We start from the raw sequence: 21,615 nt of genomic DNA on the forward strand, positions 1-21,615 counted from the left end.
ATTATTTCTCCCTCAGCCACTCGGTCACAGAGACAGACCGAGGGACGGCAGAGACGTGTGACGTCATTCACGTGCCGACAGAAGCAGTTCAGCCCATCGAGTCCATGGTAAATCTCTATCGCTTGCTTCTCTCTGAGGTTATTCATCATCAGTGCTGCTTGTTCTAATATGAATGAACTGTATCTGTGTCGAAATGCTGTCTCCAACATACTGAACCACATGTCATTCACGGCTGTTCATTTCACTGGAGGACCCTGCTGTGTGACACAGCGTGGGGAAGAACTGCAAGGCTGTTAAAATAATGACTGCAGATGCTGGAAACCACATTCTGGATTAGTGGTGCTGGAAGAGCACAGCAGTTCAGGCAGCATCCGTGTATCTTCGAAATCGACGTTTCGGGCAAAAGCCCTTCATCAGGAATAAAGGCAGTGAGCCTGAAGCGTGGAGAGATAAAGCTAGAGGAGGGTGAGGGTGGGGGGAAAGTAGCATAGAGTACAATGGGTGAGTGGGGGAGGGGATTAAGGTGATAGGTCAAGGAGGAGAGGGTGGAGTGAATCGGTGGAACAGGAGATAGGCAGGTAGGACAAGTCCGGCTAAGTCATGGGGACAGTGCTGAGCTGGAAGTTTAGAACTAGTGTGAGGTGGGGGAAGGGGAAATGAGGAAACTGTTGAAGTCCACATTGATGCCCTGGGGTTGAAGTTTTCCGAGGTGGAAGATGAGTCGTTCTTCCTCCAGGCATCTGGTGGTGAGTGAGCAGCGGTGAAGGAGGCCCAGGGCCTCCATGTCCTCGGCAGAGTGCGAGGGGGAGTTGAAATGTTGGGCCACGGAGCGGTGTGATTGATTGGCGTGGTTGTCCTGGAGATGTTCCTTAAAGCGCTCTGCTAGGACGCGCCCAGTCTCCCCAATGTAGAGGAGACCGCATCGGGAGCAACGAATACAATAAATGATATTAGTGGATGTGCAAATAAAACTTTGATGGATGTGGAAGGCTCCTTTCGGGCCTTGGATAGAGGTGAGGGAGGAGGTGTGGGCGCAGGCTTTCCAGTTCCTGCCGTGGCAGGGGAAAGTGCCAGGATTGGAGGGTGGGTTGTAGGGGGCGTGGACCTGACCAAGTAGTCACGAAGGGAACGGTCGTTGCGGAAGGCAGAAAGGGTTGGGGAGGGAAATATATCCGTGGTGATGGGGTCTGTTTAGACGTAGTGGAAATGTCGGTGGATGATTTGGTTTATGAGAAGGTTGGTAGGGTGGAAGGTGAGTACCAGGGGCGTTCTGTCCTTGTTACGATTGGAGGGGTGTGCTCTGAGGGTGGAGGTGCGGGATGTAGACGAGATGCGTTGGATGGCATCTTTAACCACGTTGGAAGGGAAATTGCCGTCTCGAAAGAAGGAGGCCATCTGCTGTGTTTTGTGGTGGAACTGGTCCTCCTGGGAGTAGATCCAGCGAAGGCGGAGGAATTGGGAATACGGGATGGCATTTTTGCAAGAGGTAGGTTGCGAAGAGGTGTGGAAGTGGTAGGGTGGGAAGAGGTTTGCATCAGGTCAAATCTCCATCACATTCGTGACTGTTATTCTTATGTTTATTTCTTCTTTACGTGTGCTGAAGTAACACAGTGAGGGATCAATTACTGTTGTCAGACATACATGTAGGGGCGTATTAAATACTGAAGTTGTGAGATTCGAGTAGTGTTTATTAACATAGACCATTCACTGTTCGATGCTCAGGCTCAGGAATTTGACAGAGAGCGAATTTGAGCAAAGGTTGAGCCGGGGCGTTTACCCCATGATGTAACACGAGTTTCTGCGGTTGCTTTGTTGTTCACCTCATTTCTGTGTCTTGCATCATTGAGGATTTTGAAGTTGTCCCCTCTATATAAAAGGCCCGTGCTTATGCAACATTGTACAAAAGATGCAGTCCAATAACAGCCGATGCTAATTCTGTCTACTTATCCAGATATTGACCGCTGGAAACAGCACTGTGCACTCTCCTCGAGTCTGGAAAACAACTTCCTCACATATAATGCTACATTCTCGCTCTAATAGTGCTGTTCATTCCATCGGCTTCTTTTTTTCACAGAATCCGATTCAATGGATCTTGTCACTGTGTCATTTCTTTCCATGTGGTCAGATCTTGTGAACAGAATATCACAGTGGGAGTGCCCTGGGCCCATAACCCAGCAGTCAGACCATACTCAGGGAACCGTATTCTGGTCTTGATCATTTCATGAACACCAGGAAGAGATATCTATGCTCTTCAAAATTTAATTACCTGTTTTAAGAAGAAAGGTAAACAGTTCCTGGTTCCTGCTTTTGTTACCACACGGACCAAGATTGTAAATGCTGGAACCAGTCGAGACTGTCCGCTCTCCCACATCCAACTTATCCCCAGGTTGTGTTAAGATGATGGTCTGAATCGCTTCCTTCTCTTCCCTGTCACTCTAGGATGATGTGAGCTGTGAAATCTTTGACGTGAAGTGGAGGCAACGTGGAAAAATGTATACACAGCAGGTGCGTGAGCGACGGGACTCGCTGCAGTAACATCCCATGCTGATTCAGACAGCAGAAGCCTCCCTGTGACTTCGAGAAGCACAGACACTGTTCCCGAATAATGGGGAGAGATTCACTCTTTCCTCGCAGTTCTGCATTTTCTAGCTCTCTCCAGTGGCATTATTTGGCCAATGGTTCCAAAAAGAAGATGATTTCTTGTGCATGCACGATCTCCCTTTTCTACACCTTTCCAGAATTCCCATACTTCCCACTCCCGCCAGCCCCCTACCCAGCTCCACACACCCATGTTTGATAGGGAGCTAGAGATCGCGTTCAAGCTGCTCGACACTAATACTGCGTGACAATGGAGGATGAGTTCGTCCAGTTCTCAATGAAGATCGCCCTGTTCCAGGAAAGCAGCGAGCACAGCCTCTGGGAGAAGCGAGTCAGAATGGAAAGGAGCTGTTATTAAATCTCTGTGCTTCTTTCACTCCGAAACAGCAGAAATAGCCTTAGTTAACCAAAAACTCACCTGATTTCTGGTTACCACGTCTGGCGCCGTTCTGGCTCGTTTGTCTCGGGTGTGACATTGCTTCAGACAGGTGACATATGTGCGAGAGCTCTCGCGTTCACATTGCGGATGAGCCTTGGAATTTTGCACACTACTTCATTTTTGACTGTGAAGATATGATTTCGATGAGATCGGTTTCAGATAAAGATTCCAAAGCTTGAAAACATACACAAGCAAGTTCAAGAACCGCTTCTTCTCGGCCATTGCTGCTCTGAGAAATGGATTGTATAACTTGAAATAATGCTGAACTTGCCAATGTGGATTTTGCTGAGCGCACGTCCGATACGGAGTAATCTGAATTCCTAAGTCTGGCCAAATTTTGCTTTCCTCACGCTGTGATCTGCATGTCCTTGATGACTATGATCCGACTTTACCATCGCAAACAACGCTTTCCACTGTACTTAGGTCCATGTGACAATCAATCAATCAAAACACAGTCATTTCCTCATTGCGAGGAGCCAGCAGAGCGCAGGTGGGCTGCATGGCCTCAGTCTGCAGTGTGACACATTTTGTGATTCTGATTGAAATTGCAAATAAAACAGCAGAATTGGGGAAGATACACGGTGGTTATATTGACACAGCCGGGACACATATGTGCCACAGTGTATCACACAATAACAGTGAAGATATTTTAACGTCATCCTCGAAGGTACATGCTACAAAAACCTGAAGACTACGGGAAACCGCTGTGGTCAGCGATAACAGAGCGGCCCAAAGGGATTGTGGTGGGCGCATAATCCAGAAATTAATGAATAAAAAGCATCCTCTGCTCGATGACAATTCCAGCTTTCAGTGTGTGTACTGCAACTGCCAGAGTTTCGCGATAACAGTGCTCCGTTCTTCACATTACATATTGATGAGCCATCTCCATCCTGTCACTCAATGATATCTGAAATAGATACAACCGCCACATTTATGCATTTGAGGAAACACACGTTTGAAGTTATGGAAGATTTTTTTGCTGTTCTCTGTAGGTCCGTTATGAAGTGATTCACAAAGTCACTTGACTGAGCTGGGAATACACTGGCGAAGGTGAGAGAAATCAGTTGGTGTGTGGGCCATACCCCTGACGCCTTGCAGTTATTCCCCACGCTGTGTCACACAGCAGGGTCCTCCGGTGAAATGAACAGTCATGAACGACATGTGGATCAGTATGTTGGACACAGCATTTCAACACAGACACAGTTTCCTATTATTACAACAAGCACCACTGATGATGAATACCCTCAGAGAGAAGCAAGTGACAGAGATTGACCGTGGACTCGATTGTCTGAACGGCTTCTGTCGGCACGTGAACGACGTCACACGTCTCTGCCGTCCCTCTCCTTGTCTCTGTGACAGAGTGGCTGAGGGAGAAATAATGGCTCGTTTTTAATCCTTCATTCCGCTTTGGACTGCCTGCAGACCCGCAGCTCCTGGCTGTGGGGATGGTTCTCAGTGAGTGAGGGTTTCATTCGGAGTCGCTTCATCTGGGACAGTTGGGACTCAGATGTTAACTGATGCCTGATTGCAGCAATGAAAACGACGCCTCTGAAACAAAAGCCTTTCAGCAGGATTGTTCCGCGAAGATTGATTCTGAACATCAAATGGGCAGCACAAAAATGCACTTATTTGCATTTTACTGAGGGAAGAGAGTCCACGGCCCATTTCTCTCTTTCCCACCAGCTTAGCACCTTTCTCTCTCTCTCAAATAAATGATATTTGGAGGAAGTTCGCAATCAAAGTTGCTAAGTTCCAGCAGCGCTCTTGCACCTGGCTGTGCCCGTGAGAGGAAGCTTCAGAGCATATCCGCACTTACATCCCCTCATAATGCCTACAAGTGGAGGGAAATGGCTGAATACTCTGCCAATAGAGACAGCTCAGTCCCCGGGGATGGGATAAACAGCACCGTCTCGGTGGGGACATTCTGCAGATCAGACACAGTCCACTTTATCATTCAAATCATACCAGAGTGAGAGCGCTCGAGAAGGCCAAGCGGTCACTCGTACCTGTGCCAACTCGGGAGTTGCAAAAGATTGGTGAAAGTGGAAAGTGGATTTGTTCACGTTTCAAGTTTTTCCTTGAAGCAGAGAGCTGAAGAAGATACACAGTGAAGCGATTGAGATCTAACTACAGGGGCAGCAAATAAGTTGTACAGCGCAGAGGAGAACTTTGAAGTATTGAATTCTGGTTAATTGGACAACCATGCTTTCACTAGGCCACGCGGCTACAGAAGAAACTATGTCAGTGTCTCTCAGCATTGTGATGTCACAGGCAAATGTCGCCGTTACACTGCAAGAAATTCCTTTTTCCAATGTGAGGGCAGACCATATGTAAAGTAGCTTGTATATCGAATCATTTGACAGAAATAGTTCCACTGCACCTGTGTGTTCTATTGTCTCCTTTCCACTTTACCTGTCATTGTGCCTGCACTGAAGTTGATTTTCGACTTGTGCGAGTCTTTTACAATCTGGATGATGTGATGCAGTTGTATGGACCCATCTTCTGGCAGTATTCCACTTCACTTCAGCCCGCCCGAACTTCGCTATCTGATACTTTCCAGTTGTTTAGGTGTTAAGTGCTCATCTCAGACCCAGCCTGCCCTCAACCAAAATAAATGGAAAACTCAGTCACAATGTGATCACTGCAATCGAGGGATATCTTCATTCCAAGGTTATTGATAATTCCAATGATAATGTTAGGACTTCAGATGCTGGAGATCAGAGTTGGTAGTGTGATGCTGAAAAAGCACAGCAGATCAGGTAACATCCGAGGATCCGGATAATTCCGGTTTCAGGCTTAAGCCCTTCATCAGGAATAAGGCTTATGAGTCAGGGCTGAGAGATAAATGGAAGTGGTGTGTGGTTAAGGGGAAAGAGCTGGAAAGCAATAGATGGATGAATAGGAGGGAGAAGATAATAGGTCAGAAGTGACAGTGATGCAATGGGTCGAGAGGGCGGTGGCGAGCTGAAGGCTTATGCTTGGGGGAAATGAGGAAACTGTTCGAATTCACATTTATCCCGTGTGGTGTAAGGGTCCCAAGGCAGAATGTTTGGCATTCCTCTTCCAGGCGTTGGGTGTTAACGGTTTATCAGTGGAGGAGGTCCAGTACCTGCAAGCCTTTGATGGGGTAGGAGGGGGAGTTGAAGTGCTCAGCCACGGGACGGTGAAGTTGTTGAGTGCGGGTGTCCCAGAGATATTCTCTGAAATGATCTGCAAGAAGGTTTCCTGTCTCCCTGATGTAGAGAAGGCCACACTGGGCGCAACGGATGCAGTGGATGACATTGATAGCTGTACATGTGAATTAACAACGGATGTGGAATGATCCCTTCGGGCCTTGGTTGTAGATGAGGAGAGTTGTGTGGGTGCTAGTTTCACCCTTCATTTGGTGGCAGTCAAAGGTGCCAGGAGACGGTTATGGGCTGGTGGGGGGAAGTGTCAACCTGAAGAGGGGGACATGGAGGGAATGTTCTTTCTGGAGTGCTGGCAGAGCTGGGTAGCGAAATATATCTCTGGTGGTGTTGTCTGTTTGGAGGTGGCACCCAGTGGCAGAATATGATGCGTTTTATGCGGAGGTTGGTGGGGTGGGAGGTGAGCACCAGGAAGCTCTGTTCTTGTTGTGTTGAGAGGCGTGGGGTTCAAGGGTGGTGTTGCGTGAAGTGGAGGCGATGCACTGGAGGGCATTGTCAACCAACCTGGACAGGCAATTTGTGACCGTGGATGAAGGAGACCAACTGGGACTCTCAGAGGTGTAATTGGTCATCCTAGGATCAGATGTGTTGGAAGCGGTGGAATTGGGAATAAGGAATGTCGTTTTTACACGATATAGGGTTAGAGGAGATGTCGTCTACACACCTTTGGGAGTCGGTGGGCTTGTAGTATATGGCTTTAATTAGTCAGTCGCCAGAGACGGTGATGGAGATGTCGAGGAAGGCAAAGGAAGTTGCCAAGATGATCCGGATAAATTTGAAGTCCGTGTGGAAGGTTTTCGTAAAGTTGCTGAGCTATTGAACCTCTTCGTTGGAGCACCAAGTGGCGCTAATACATTCATCAATGTAGCTGAGGAACAGGTGTTGGATGGTGCCTGTGTAACTGCGAAAGATGGACAGTTCCGCGCATCTGACAAACAGGCAGGCATAGCTAGGTCCTATGCGGGTGCCCATGGCTATCACCGTCGTTGGAGGAAGTGGGAGAATTGGAAAGAGATGTTGTTGATTGTGAGGACCAGTTCAGTCAGGTGGCTGAGGATGTCAGTGGAAGGGTACTGGTTGGGATGGTGTGAGATTAAGAAATGGAAGGCTGGCAGACTTCTGTCATTGTAGATGGATTTGTACAGGGACTGGATGCCCATGGTGAATATGGCGTGTTGAGGGCCAGGGAAACGAAATTCTTGGAGGAGGTGAAGTGCATAGGGGTGTCACGACTGTAAGTGGGCATTTCCTGAACTGGGGAGATAGGATTGTGTCCATGTAGGAAGAGAATATTCGGATGGGACAGGCTCAGGATGAGACAATAGGTCGACTGGGGAAGTCAGGTTTTTGTATCTTAGGAAGGAGGTAGAATCGGGGAGTGCGCAGTTCACGGACAATGAGGTTTGAGGTTGTGGATGGAAGATGCCCAGAGGTGATGAGATTGTGGATGGTCTGGGAGATGATAGTTTGGTGAGGGGAGGAGAGTTTGTGATCGTGGTCTGTAGGAGGAGGTGCCTGCGAGTTTGTGCCTGGCTTCAGCTTTGTTCCTCTGCCCGACTCACAAGCCTAATTCCTGATGAATGGCTTATGCCTAAATCGTCCATTCTCCTGCTCCTCGGATGTTGCCTGAACTGCTGTACTTTTCCAGTACAACACTCTCCACTCATTCATTATTACTGTCTCATTTCACACTACCAGATCCATGCTGTCTGTTTGATTCTAATGGACTGCGACAAAATCTGCCAATCTGAAACAAAAACAGAAATTGCTGTAAAATCACAGGTGTGCTGGCAGCATCTGTGCAGATGAATCACAGTTAACGTTTCACATCCATTGGCTCCGTCTCTCCACAGATGCTGCCAGACGTCCTGAAATATTCCAGCAACGACTGTTTTGTTTGATTTTCAACATCAGCAATTTTTTAGTTTTTGTATTCTTATTTTCTGCCAATATGATTTGGCTAAAGATTATGTTAAATGTTTTGAATATGACTACGATGGAATGGCAAGATTCCACCAGCTCGCTACTGCTACTCGGTTCACGTGACCAATGCCTTTCCACTTTGTCACCGCGCCCTAAAGCTGCACCTCATATAAATTGACAAAATTGTGGCATTCTCTCGGATTGGTAATCAGGAGCGAGATTGATTGAAATTATTGAAAACTTAAGATAAACTGATAAAATACAGGATATAAAACGGGAAACTGAAAGGGAAAGAGAGAACGGCGAATGATAATGTTTTGACAAAACTGAAATATAACTGCTCAAGACTCAGAAAGTGCTTTCATCCACAAACATACCAGAATGTGGAATGTAATTTTTGGGACAACCAATGCAAGCAGATTGCAAAATCTTAGTTTTAAAGTCTTGCTGCAACTGTTTTGGTTTTCATGAACGAACCCATGGGATTCGGTGCTGTAATGATATCCGAAAATAGAAAAGGAAACCCTTGCCTTCGAGGGTACGTGGAGAATGTTCACTGATTCATCTCAGTAATGGCAGGACTGTCATCTGGAAGCATATTAGATTAGATTACTTACAGCGTGGAAACAGGCCATTCGGCCCAACAAGTCCACACCGCCCCGCCGAAGCGCAACCCACCCATACCCCTACATCTACCCCTTACCTAACACTACGGGCAATTTAGCATGGCCAATTCACCTAACCTGCACATCTTTGGACTGTGGGAGGAAACCGGAGCACCCAGAGGAAACCCACGCAGACACGGGGAGAATGTGCAAACTCCACACAGTCAGTCGCCTGAGGCAGGAATTGAACCAAGGTCTCTGGCGCTGTGAGGCAGCAGTGCTAACCACTGTGCCACCGTGCCTGCCCTAATCTTTCAATGTTCCATGGAGTTTCGAAGGAGTGGTGAAGGGAATGTCTCCATTCACAAATTAATCATTCAGTAGAATTCAATACAGGGACCCATGAAATGATGAACAAATTGAACAAGTGCACGGACATACGATACACAATATCTACGAGAATTACTATGTGAAAACTGTTGGTTTCAGATCCACGGTGGTCTTTGGTGATGGCATTTGCTGTCCAGAACCAGTCTGCACTGGAATGACGGGAGACACACTCTGAAGTATTTGAACTTCAGTCACCTTTAGAAATAGCTAAGACTGACTCAGGACACGGGGATATAGAGATGTTGGCCTTACAAACTTTTCAGACATCACGTGGAAGAATAAAGGAAGTGATCGATAATGTTCGTCTCCAAAGACGATGTTCATGAACTGGATAGATAGTAATTAACCTTATTGGAGTTTATAAATGGAGACGTCATATTTAAAAAGCAAAGAGTTCATAGTGTAACTGTAAAATCTTTTGGTCACACTCAGTGGGAACATTGTGTGTAATCCTTGTCCTCATTCTCCACCAAAAACATGTGAAGAAGTTAGAAAGGGCACAGACGCTGTTTCCTGGATAGCAAGATATTAGAAAGCCAAGTGACGTTGTTTACTGAGACATAAAATTATCAGAAAAGATACAACTGGTTTCATCGTGATGATAGAAAGAATAAAGGAGTTTATTCACGAGATTCGGAAATGCCTGAGCAAAAACACGCAAATTTGATTTAAACAAATGAGATTTTCACATAACCCAAGGTTTGAATGAGTAAATCGGGGAAAGTCCATCTTTCGAGTGAATCAAGAACTTTCGTTAGAGCTTGAAAACCATTACTGAATGATTAAGAAAAGTTTGGATGAGAGTTTCTTCCACTCAATAGAGTTTTTTTCAATCGTGAACGACTTTACAGAAATAAAACGTAGAAGCTGACTTCATAGTGTTTTAAAAGATACACGAACAAACGTACAAGGAGAGAATTTACCATTGAGTGAAAGTCAGTGTGGTTGCGTAACAATTTCGAATTTGTTGACTTCAGACACAAAGACATTTCATGAACATGTACAACTGAATAAGACTGAGTATAAAAAGTTCATGGATTGGTCAGGTGTGGCGTATTATTCAAGGAGAGACTCTGTAAATGGAGCTCATGCCCTAAAATAACTGCAGACGGAAGTGATATCCTAATGAGTAGGAATTGAATCGTCACTTGGAGAGGCAACACCTACTTTAAAGATTTGACCACATTCACATGATGTTATGGATATTTCGTACATTCTTAACTCCACCCAAGAAATCCACCAAGAAGGCTCTGTCATTTTGTGTTGTTAACCCCCTGTACTTCTCTGCAGCACACCATTTACGATAAAATATGCTCAGACCAAAATTCAATTCGATACAATATTCAAACAGTCCTATGTGATTTCTTTTTTTTAATCATTGCAATAACCTATGTGAGTTTGCAACAAACTCTGTCCATGAAACCAGTTCAACATCTATTTTCCCGGAATTTAAAGCAGTGCACATGGGAAACGTTATCCACCTGCTGAAAAATCATCCTTGGCTCTTTCTCCACATCCGTCTCTTCACGTTTTAGATACTTGCAGTATGTTTGTTGATCAAGGAGTCATTATCCAGAAAAGGTCGTTTCTCAACCCACAAACACGGGTATTTTCCCATAAACCTGGCTTTGCTCAATATCACCTTCAATCCGTACCCCGCAACACGACGACAAATTGAAGCTGCTCCATGTGAGACTCAAACTTAAAACTTCGGCACAGCACAGCCCACTATACTGGAACAGAGATACCGTGCACTGGTCACCTTCAGCACAGGAGCAACACATTAATGCTTACCTCTACATTCCTGGTTTTACTTTAACCTTTGGGAAACCGAGTTTCTCTGATTCCATGGCTAGTAACGTGGATTATATGATCATCTTCACCAGTGGTTCTGTCCCCGAGTGAGGAAAGTGGTGAGGTACTCATTGTAAAGATGGGTAGATTGATGAAATGTACAATTTCATGTTTTGCCTTCAATAAACGATGAGCTTTTTATTTTGTTTTGCATCTGTAGAAATCTTAAAATCCTCATCTTGAACAGACTCAATGTCAGATCTCCATTGTGTCTCTGGCATTAAATTTCAAAGTGTAAACCCCCCCTGAATTATTCCACCGCAGTCCGCTGTTTGGCAAGTGTTCCTGTTGAGTGAAATGCACTTCCGTGTGTGTCACCTGCTGCTCCCAGCATGCGCTCTGACACTGCACTCATTTTCCTTCTGACACTTGTTCACTGTGTTGCTGTGATCATACAGTGACTTGGTGTCGCACGGCCCAGGAAAATGATACAGATCAAGGTTTTAGCATTGTTGAGTTCAATTGTCAGTTTAGCGTTATTTTGGATTTTTAAATTGTCTGTTCTGTACAAAAGTGCGTGTCAAAAACATCTGAGCGGAAGTTAGGTGTTCCGAATAATGACATTGAGCACTATGCACTCTCCTCCAGTCTGGAAAACAATTCCTCACAGGTAATTTAATAGACAATACAAACAGTTGCAGGAGTAGGCCATTCTGCCCTTCGACCCAGCACCACCATTCATTATGATCATGGCTGAACATCCTCAATCTGTATCCTGTTCCTGCCTTAGTCCCATAACCCATGATTCCACTATCCTTAAGAGCTCTATACAACGCTGTATTGAAAGAAAACCTCCTGCTGTCTCGGGTTCTTCATTCCGTTGACTTCAAATCTTCACAGAATTCAACAGACCTTCTAACATATTCATTTCCTCATTTTTTATCAGATCACTGTGTGCAGAGTGTGACAATGGGAGTGCACTTGCCTCAGAACCCAGAGATCAGACCATATTCCTGCAACTGTACTGTGTTATTTATCATTTCACCAACACCAGGGAGAAATATGTGCTGCTCTGCACAATTTACGCAATTCAATTCTTCATAAGTTCATCCTCGTCCCCGCATTGGCGACGTGATGGCCGAGAGGTTAAGGCGATGGTGTACTAATCCATTGTGCTCTGCACGCGTGAGTTCGAATCCCACTGTCATCGACTGGTCTCCAATGGCTACAGATGTTGTATTGAAATCGGGACTCCAATGGTCAGTTTGTCTGTATCAACGCTATTATGCAATCTCAAAGCATGGTTTGACCCTGTTGACTAAACTGCATTGAAATGTCGGTTGCCTTGGGATAATGAAAAAGAGTGTGATTGTCTTTTTCATGTCAAGTTGCTGTGAACGTTTTTCCGTTTGAAAGACATCCAGGAAAATCAAATAACGAGAGCTGCGAAGTGCATGTTTATCCAAAGGGATTCTTAATGAATCTTTTGTCAGATGAAATCTGGAGGAGGTTGAGTAGAAGTTATTCATCCTGGTGAGAAGAGCACAGCGAGACAACAAAAAATAATGGATAAACTTCAAAAGGGGCAGGGCGTGGGTGTAGGGGCACTGAGAACTGGCTGTAAATGCACAGTGGAGAATTGCCGCTGTGGGTGCCGTGCATGGACACGGAGAGACTTACACATTGGTCTCGCCCTTGCCCCTTGCTGTCGCCATTGATGAAGGCTGGACATAAGGCACAGATAAACACAAGATGTGGGAAGCAATCTCCCTCTCGTTATGCACACACTGGATGCATCTCATTGAACTATGAACAACTGGAGAAATCAGCATGTTACCTATAGGGAGTGAAACTAAACTGTGGATCACTAACCGCAGATTCATGCAACATAAACATGAAAAATGATTTAAAATGTAGGGTGTAGGTTTGCTCGCTGAGCTGTAGCTTTGACATCCAGACGTTTGTTTACTTGGCTAGGTAACATCATCATCAGTGGCGTCCTCCAAGTGAAGCCAAGCTGTTGTCTCCTGCTTTCTATTCATATCTTTCTCCTCTAACGGGTTCCTGGGGTTTGTGGTGATGTCATTTCCTGTACGTTTTCTGAGGGGTTGATAGATGGCATCTCGATCTAAGTGTTTGTTTATGGCATTGTGGTTGGAGTGCCAGGCCTCTAGGAATTCTCTGGCGTGTCTTTGCTTAGCCTGTTCCAGGATAGATGTGTTGTCCCAGTCGAAATAGTGATATTTTTAATCCGTACGTAGGACTACGAAGGAGAGAAGGTCGTGTCTTTTTGTGGCTAGCTGGTGTTCGTGTATCCTGGTGGCTAACTTTCTTCCTGTTTGTCTTCCGTAGTGTTGGTGGCAGTCCTTGCATGGAACTTTGTGGATGACGTTGGTTTTGTCCACGGGTTGAATCTGTGTCTTTTAAGTTTGTTAGTTTTTGTTTGAGAGTGTTGGTGGGTTTGTGTACTACTAGGATTCCGAGGGGTCTTAGTAGTCTGGCTGTCATTTCTGAAACTTCTTTGATGTATGGTAAGGTGGTTAGGGTTTCTGACTGCGTTTGGTCTGCTTGTCGTGGTTTGTTCTTGAGGAATCTGCGGACTGTATTTTCTGAGTGTCTATTCTTCTCGAATACGTTGAATGGGTGGTTCTCCTCTGTTTTCCGAAGTTCGTCTGTGCTGCAGTGTGTGGTGGCTGGTTGGAATAGTGTTCTCATACAGCTTTGTTTGTGTGTGTCGTGATGGTTGATGGTGAAGTTAAGTATTTGGTCAGTGTTTGTCGGTTTTCTGTATACGCAGTTTTGTAGTTATCCGTTGTCCTTTCTTTCTACTGTGACGTCCAAGAATGCGAGTTTGTTGTCGGTTTCTTCCTCCTTGGTGAACTTTATTCCTGTGAGGGTGTTGTTGATGATGTTAAATGTCTTTACTATCTTGTTTCGTTTTGTGATGACAAAGATGTCATCTACGTAGCGGACCCAGATTTTTGGTTTGATTGTTGGTAGGGCTGTTTGTTCTAGTCTTTGCATTACCGCTTTTGCTATGAATCCTGATACCGGAGATCCCATGGGTGTGCCATTGGTTTGTTTGGAGACAATGTTGTTGAAAGTGAACTCGGTGGTGATGTGCAGGTCCACTAGCTTCATTATGTTTTCGTTGGTAATGTGATTGATGGTGGTTGGTGTGTGTGATGGTCTGTTCTAAAAGTGTGGGAAGTGTTTCCTTTGCCGGGTCGATGTTGATGAATGTGAACAGTGCTGTTATGTCGAATGAGATCATTGCTTCTTCTTCCTCTATTTTGGTTTTTTTGATGATTTTTAGGAATTCCTGGGTGGAGTGGATGGAGTGCTGTGACTCTTCTATGAGGCATTTCAGTCTTGCGTGTAGTTCTTTGGCCCGTCTGTAAGTTGGTGTTCCGGGTAAAGAGACTATGGGTCTGAAGGGGGCTCGTCGTTTATGGATTTTTGGTAGTCCGTTTCGACTTGGGAAACGCATTGATCCTGAGACAGTCTCAGCAAAGACATGCCAGAGAATTCCCAGAGGCCTGGCACTCCAACCACAACGCCATAAACAAAAACATAGATCGAAATGTCATCAACCCCGCAGAAAACGAACAGGAAATGACATCGCCACAAACCCCAGGAACGCCATCCAGGAGGAAGATATTAATAGAAAGCAAGAGACAACAGCTTCGCTTCACTTGGAGGTCGCCACTGATGATGTGACGGAGACAGATAATGAAACGTCTGGGTATCAACCCTACAGCTCAGCGAGCAAACCTACACCCTAAACCTCAACCTGAGCTACAAACCTTCATAAACCTTGCGATTTAAAGTGTCTCTATACGCATATCATTAATAGACTTTTCGTTATAATACCCGTCTGGTTGAAAGAAGAAGACACCACATTTCAAGATGGATGAAAACGTATCCAATTTTGAAATGAAATTGAGATCTATTTGATCATTTTACACAGTGAACAAGTTCATTTTAAATAATTCAAACCAAATTCTCTCACCTGAAATAAAAGTGTGATTTCAATATAAACATTGTCCTTGCCAAGTCGCAGTTATGCAACATGAAAAATAGGATGTAATTTTTATTAAGCTTACATCAATTAGCACCACTATCTTACTTCGGCTTGACTGCAGTATGCACATGCTAAATAAGGTTTAAGAAAGAATGACTTTTGGACATAATGATTCGGTGTTGACTAAAAATAATATTAGGTTCTCATGATGCAGATATTCCACCAATGGCTCCAGTGGTGGAAATGTTCAGTGGGCAGTATTTCTATGATGGTATCGAATTATGTGAGCTGCCCGGGATGGGAGCTCCCACTTCATCTGGAGCAGTGTCTTTTGACGTGGATCAGGGAGCATTGTGACATCAGTCTGGGAGTTCCAACCACACCTGGAGCAGCTTCTGTTGACATGGAGCAGCAGGGAGCATTGGCACATCCGAATGCAAGGTCCATCCTCATTTGGAGCGGCTTCAGTTAGCATGGAGCAGGGAGATTTGCGAGATCCATCTGGGAGCTCCACCCTCACCTGGAGCAGCTTTTAATGACATGTAGCAGCAGGGAGCATTGGGACATCAGAGTGATAGATCCAACCTCAACTGGACTTCTTCAATTGACATGGAGGAGGGAACATTGGGACATCAGACTGGGAGCTCCAACCTCACAAGGACCAGCGTTTAATGATATGTAACAACTGGGAGCATTGCGACATCAGAGTGGGAGCTCCAACTTCAAGTAGAGCCGCTTCTATTGACATGGAGCAGCAAGGAGTATTGGAATGTCAGGTTGGGAGCTCCAACATCACCTGGCAAAGCTTGTATTTACATGGAAGAGGAGGGAGGATTGGGACATTAGACTGGGGGAAAAGATATTCAACTATTTTAATCTGAAGTAAAAAATTATTCAACACCTCAGATGTTAATTGATTTATGAAGAATCTTTCCCGGGAAAATAATTAATTCTTTAGATTATAAAGACAAGCCCTGAAAATATTCGACTCAGGAAAACGCATTGGTACAGAGAGAAATGGGAGTGATGTCTTATGTCTTCGTCTTTTCTTTTCTGGCCGACTCTGCACTGGATTACATTACCGGAAGGACATTTTCACTCATTTCCTGCAAATACGGACAGGTCATTAACGTAATCTAAAGCTGAAAATTAATGGGAATATGCGATGTTAAGATTAGGCTGGAGTTTACCTCAAATTTTGGTGAAAACGCAGCAAAGTCAGTTGCAATTTCCAAGATCATCAGTGACCTCATTCATTGGCTGATCAGATTGTGAATGGTCGTTTTTTGAAGACAATTTGAAGTAAATCAATGATGGTGATTATCTTTGTTCTTTGTTCACCTTGTGACTGTTACTCTTATTGCTCATGTCCTTGTTAACACCATAGCCCTGCAGCGTGTAAAATCTCAGCTGTGCATCTGGCCAGTGGTACAACCATTCGTATAGCTGGCTACGGATCAGGCGGTTGAGGTTCGGCTTTTACTTTGCGCAAGCGCATTGTGGAGATTCATCACACATCCAACTTCATCATTTCTGTTATGCTCAGGTGGATAATATTTGAAATTTTCATCTTCACGAGCGAAAATTCTTTCACTGTCTTCGATCAGTTAAACATTACCAAATGCTATGAGAGTAAAAATCACATAGCACCAGATGGTATTGAACAGACGTATTTGGAAGCACCAGTTTTCCATGTACTGTTTCTTCATCAGGTGTTTGTCAACTGTTGGAATCTAAAATTTGTTTGCGTGATTATTAAATGTATCCACCCCAGTCCAACACCAACGTCTCCAAGTCATGGGTACCGTCGACACCACGAACGGTCGGTTAAAGTTCAGATGATCTTCCAAAAGATCGCACATATTGACACACACACCAATTTTCTGCAGAAAAACACCCACTTGATGAAGGAGCGGCTCTCCGATAGCTCGTGCTTCCAAATAAACCTGCTGGACTCTGCCCTGATATTGTGTGATTTTATAACTTTGTCTATTCAACTCAAACACTGGCACTATTCCCAATTTCTCCGCCATGCCATCCCGTATTCCCAATTTCTCCGCCTCCAACATATCTGCTCCCAGGAGGACCAGTTCCACCGTAGGACACACCAGATGGCCTCCTTCTTTAGAGACCGCAATTTCCCTTCCCACGTGGTTAAAGATGCCCTCCAACACATCTCGTCCACATCCCGCACCTCTGCCCTCAGACCCCACCCCTCCAACCGTAACAAGGACAGAACGCCCCTGGTGCTCACCTTCCACCCTACAAACCTTCGCATCAACCAAATCATCCACCGACATTTCCGCCACCTCCAAAAAGACCCCACCACCAGGGATATATTTCCCTCCCCACCCCTTTCCGCCTTTCGCAAAGACCGTTCCCTCCGTGACTACCTGGTCAGGTCCACACCCCCCTACGACCCACCCTCCCATTCTGACACTTGCCCCTGCCACCGCAGGAACTGTAAAACCTGTGCCCACACCTCCTCCCTCACCTCTATCCAAGGCCCTAAAGGAGCCTTCCACATCCATCAAAGTTTCACCTGCACATCCACCAATATCATTTATTGTATCCGTTGCTCCCGAAGTGGTCATCTCTACATTGGGGAGACTGGGCGCCTCCTAGCAGAGCTCTTTAGGGAACATCTCCGAGACACCCGCACCAATCAACCAAACCGCCCCGTGGCCCAACATTTCAACTCCCCCTCCCACTCTGCCGAGGACATGGAGGTCATGGGCCTCCATCACCGCCGCTCCCTCACCACCAGACGCCTGGAGGAAGAACGCCTCATCTTCCGCCTCGGAACACTTAAACCCCAGGGCATCAATGTGGACTTCAACCGCTTCCTCATTTCCCCTTCCCCCACCTCATCCTAGTTTCAAACTTCCAGCTCAGTTCCTGTCTCCTTGACTTGTCCGACCTGCCTATCTACTTATCTACCTATCCACTCCACCCTCTCCTCCTTGACCTATCACCTTCATCCCCTCCCCCACTCACCCATTGTACTCTCTGCTACTCTCTCCCCAACCCCACCCTCCTCTAGCTTATCTCTCCATGCTTCAGGCTCACTGCCTTTATTCCTGATGAAGGGCTTTTCCTCGAAGCGTTGATTTCGCTGCTCGTTGGATGCTGCCTGAACTGCTGTGCTCTTCCAGCACCACTAATCCAGTATTCCATATCATAGACAACATCAGTCATGTCCCACCGTTGTCAGAGAAGGCAATCCTGGAATAGCCCAATACATTGCTCATTGGTACGTTTCGTTTTCAGAAACCAACGCACTCAATCGCTGCAGCTCCAATGTATCAAAAGACAGAAAAGAAATAGCTGAGACTCAGTTTTGAAGCAGTTGCACCATATCTTCATAACACAGTTTTTGGAATTATATTACTGAAGCTATGTTTCCCCTCAAAAACGATTGAATTATCGAGTGTTTACAGCACAGAAATGGGTCCCATCATCTCATTTCCCAGCACTTGGTCTGTAACCCTGTGAACTCTGATGTTTCACCTGAATGCTAATTTCTCTGGAACGTTTTAATCTCGTAAAACACAATAAATGGGATTAAAGTTTGAGATGGGAACTGAACCCCATTTTTACCCATAGACTGAAGCACGCAGACACATTTCCCCAAGTGTGACACAGGCCTCGGGAGACAACAAGCAGAATGTAAGATTTCACCGACTGTTCTGATGTTGTCCCATTTCAGAGTTCAACACCAATGTCTGGTTACAGCAAAGAAAGGAAGTATTCAGCCCCTCCTGTCCCAGTGTTCCTTGCCCATTGTTTCCCCATTACTCTGTAGTTGATACTGCCTCACCTCGTTCTTGCTGCCAAACTTGATCACTGCTCACGCCCGCTATTTCCTGTCCTGCCGAACGGTTTGCCTCAAGTTCTTGGAATGAAAAACAGGAATGGCCTACTTCAAGCACTTTTCTAGTTTACAAGGACAGTGTCATCGCCTCTGAGCAAGCACATTGCCAGCTCAGAGAGAAGGTCTCATCCTTTAGAAACTGAAATGCAAAGATGATTGGATAGTCTCAGTATTGTAAACCAACCAACAAGACCGGAATAGGGCAGAGGGGATCACGCACAGTAGGATGGGAGAATAGAATGGCGAATCTCATGATGTCCAGGGTGATGTTAACAGAAATCTTCCCTGGTAGGATAGTGATGAGGATTCACTGATTTCACTGTCATGGCTTGTTAAAGGTTAACGTTTACAGTAATCAATATGTAATACTGCCGGATATGTCGAAGCAGAATGATGTTGTGCAGCAGACAGAATCGTTTCCTTGCATGACCGAATAAGAGAGCTCAGAAGAGCCAGGAGGAGACATGAGAGCCAGGAGGAAACATTAGAAGTTGTTGGTGGATAGGATCAGGATTAACCCTAAGGCTTTCCATAGGTATGTCAGGAATAAAAGAATGACGAGAGTTAAATTAGGGCCAATCAAGAATAATAGTGGGAAGTTGTGTGTGGAGTCAGAGGAGACATGGGAAACACTAAATAAATATTTTTCGACAGTGTTCACGATATAAAATGAAAATGTTGGCGTGGAAGATACAGAGATACTTGCATCTCGATTCGAAGAGATTGAGGTTCACAAAGAAGAAGAATTAGAAATACTGCAGAGTGTGAAAATAGACAAGTCCTCTGGGCCAGATGGGATTTATCCTAGGATCCTGTGGGAAGCAAGGAAGGGGATTGCCGAGCCTGTGCCATTGATCTAGAAATCATCATTGTCTACAGGAATAGTGCCTGAGTACTGGATGATTGCAAATATGGTTCCCTTGTTCAAAAGGGTAGTAGTGACAACCCTGGTAATGACAGACCAGTAAGTCTCACTTCAGTTGTTGGTAAAGCTTTGGGAAAGGTTACAAGAGATAGGATTTATAATCATCTAGAAAATAATAATCTGATCAGGGACAGTCAGCACGGTTTTGTAAAGGGATAGGTTGTGCCTAACGAATCTTATGAGTTTTTTGACAAAGTGACCAAACAGGTGGATGAGAGTAAACAGGTTGATGTGCTGTATATGGATTTCAGCAAGGTGTTCGATAAGGTTCCCACAGTAGGCTATTATACAAAATGTGGAGGAATGGGATTGTGGGAGACACAGCAGGTTGGATCACTAATTGGCTTGCTGAAAGAAAACAGAGTGTTGTAGTTGATGCAATGTTCATCTTGGTGTCCAGTTACTAGCGGCTTTCCGCAAACGTCGATGTTGGTTCCACTGCTATTCGTCATTTTTATATATGACCTGGATGAGGGCTTAGAACGGTGGGTTAGTAAATTTGCGGACGACACTATGGTCGGTGGAGTTATGGATAGTGACCAAAGATGTAGTAGGTTGCAAAGAGACATAGATAGGATGCAGAGCTGGGCTGAGAGGTGGCAAATGGAGTTTAATGTGGACAAGTGCGAGGTGATACACATTGGACGGAGTAATCGGAATGCAAAATACTGGGCGAATGGGAAGATTCTTGGGAGTGCAGATGAGCAGAGATCTCGGTGTCAATGTACACAGATCCATGAAAGTTGACACCCAGATTGACAGGGTTGTTAAGAAGGAAAACAGTGTTTTGGCCTTTATTAATAGAGGGATTGAGTTCTGGAATCAGAAGGGTATACTGCAGCTGTACAAAGATCTGGTACGGCCACATTTGAAGTATTGTGAACATTTCTGGTCACCGCATTATAAGAAGAATATTGACGCTTTGGAAAGGGTGCAGAGGGGACTTTCTAGCATGTTGCCTGGTATGGAAGGAATGCATTACGAGGAAAGACTGAGGGCCTTGCGGCTGTCCCCGTTGGAGAGAAGACTGAGAGGTGACTTAATGGAGACATACAAGATAATCAGAGGTTTAGATAGGGTGGACAGGGAGAGTCTTTTTCCAAGTATGGGGACGGCAAGCACGAGGACCACAACTTTAAAGTGAGGGGAGATAGGTATAAGACAGATGTCAGAGGTAGTTTCTTAACTCAGAGAGTAGTTCGGGCAAGGAATGCTTTGCCTGCAACCGTGGTAGATTCGCCAAGATTAAGTGCATTTAAGTCGTCATTGGAGAGGCATATGGACGTTCATGGAATAGTGGAGATGGGATGGGCTTCTGATTAGTGTGACAGGGCGGTGCAACATCGAGGGCCGAAGGGCCTGTACTGCGCTGTAATGTTCTATGTTCTATATGCTACAGTTCCACATCAGCAATGTCATCGGCAATTGCCTGACGTTCAATCAGTTTATAACAAGAACAGAGGGGGCGTCAGGAAAACGGAAGGGGAATAGTTGTTTGTGAGAGTTAACTACATGCCCAGTGGAGCCAGGTTCAACGTAGATACTGAATATCGGTTTTCCTGTTTACCTTCGTATACTGATCACTACGGATCAATGACCCAATATTGTCTGCCCTTTGTGTGTGGTCCTTTGTACATTTCACCTCGGTTCAGTGCTCCGGGTCCCATGCTTTTTTAAAATTTGGCACGTTTTACTCAGGTCGGTTTTGCAGCTTCATATTAAGGCCAACAATTTTAGGAACAGATAGACACCATTCAGACCATCACGTCTACTCCGCTATTGAATGGTTTCATATCTGATCTGATAACCTTGAAACTGCACTTTCTTGCCTTTCCCCATAACGCTTGATGTCTTT

The sequence above is a fragment of the Chiloscyllium punctatum genome, chromosome 18 (assembly GCF_047496795.1).
Source record: "Chiloscyllium punctatum isolate Juve2018m chromosome 18, sChiPun1.3, whole genome shotgun sequence".
Lineage (NCBI taxonomy): Eukaryota > Metazoa > Chordata > Chondrichthyes > Orectolobiformes > Hemiscylliidae > Chiloscyllium > Chiloscyllium punctatum.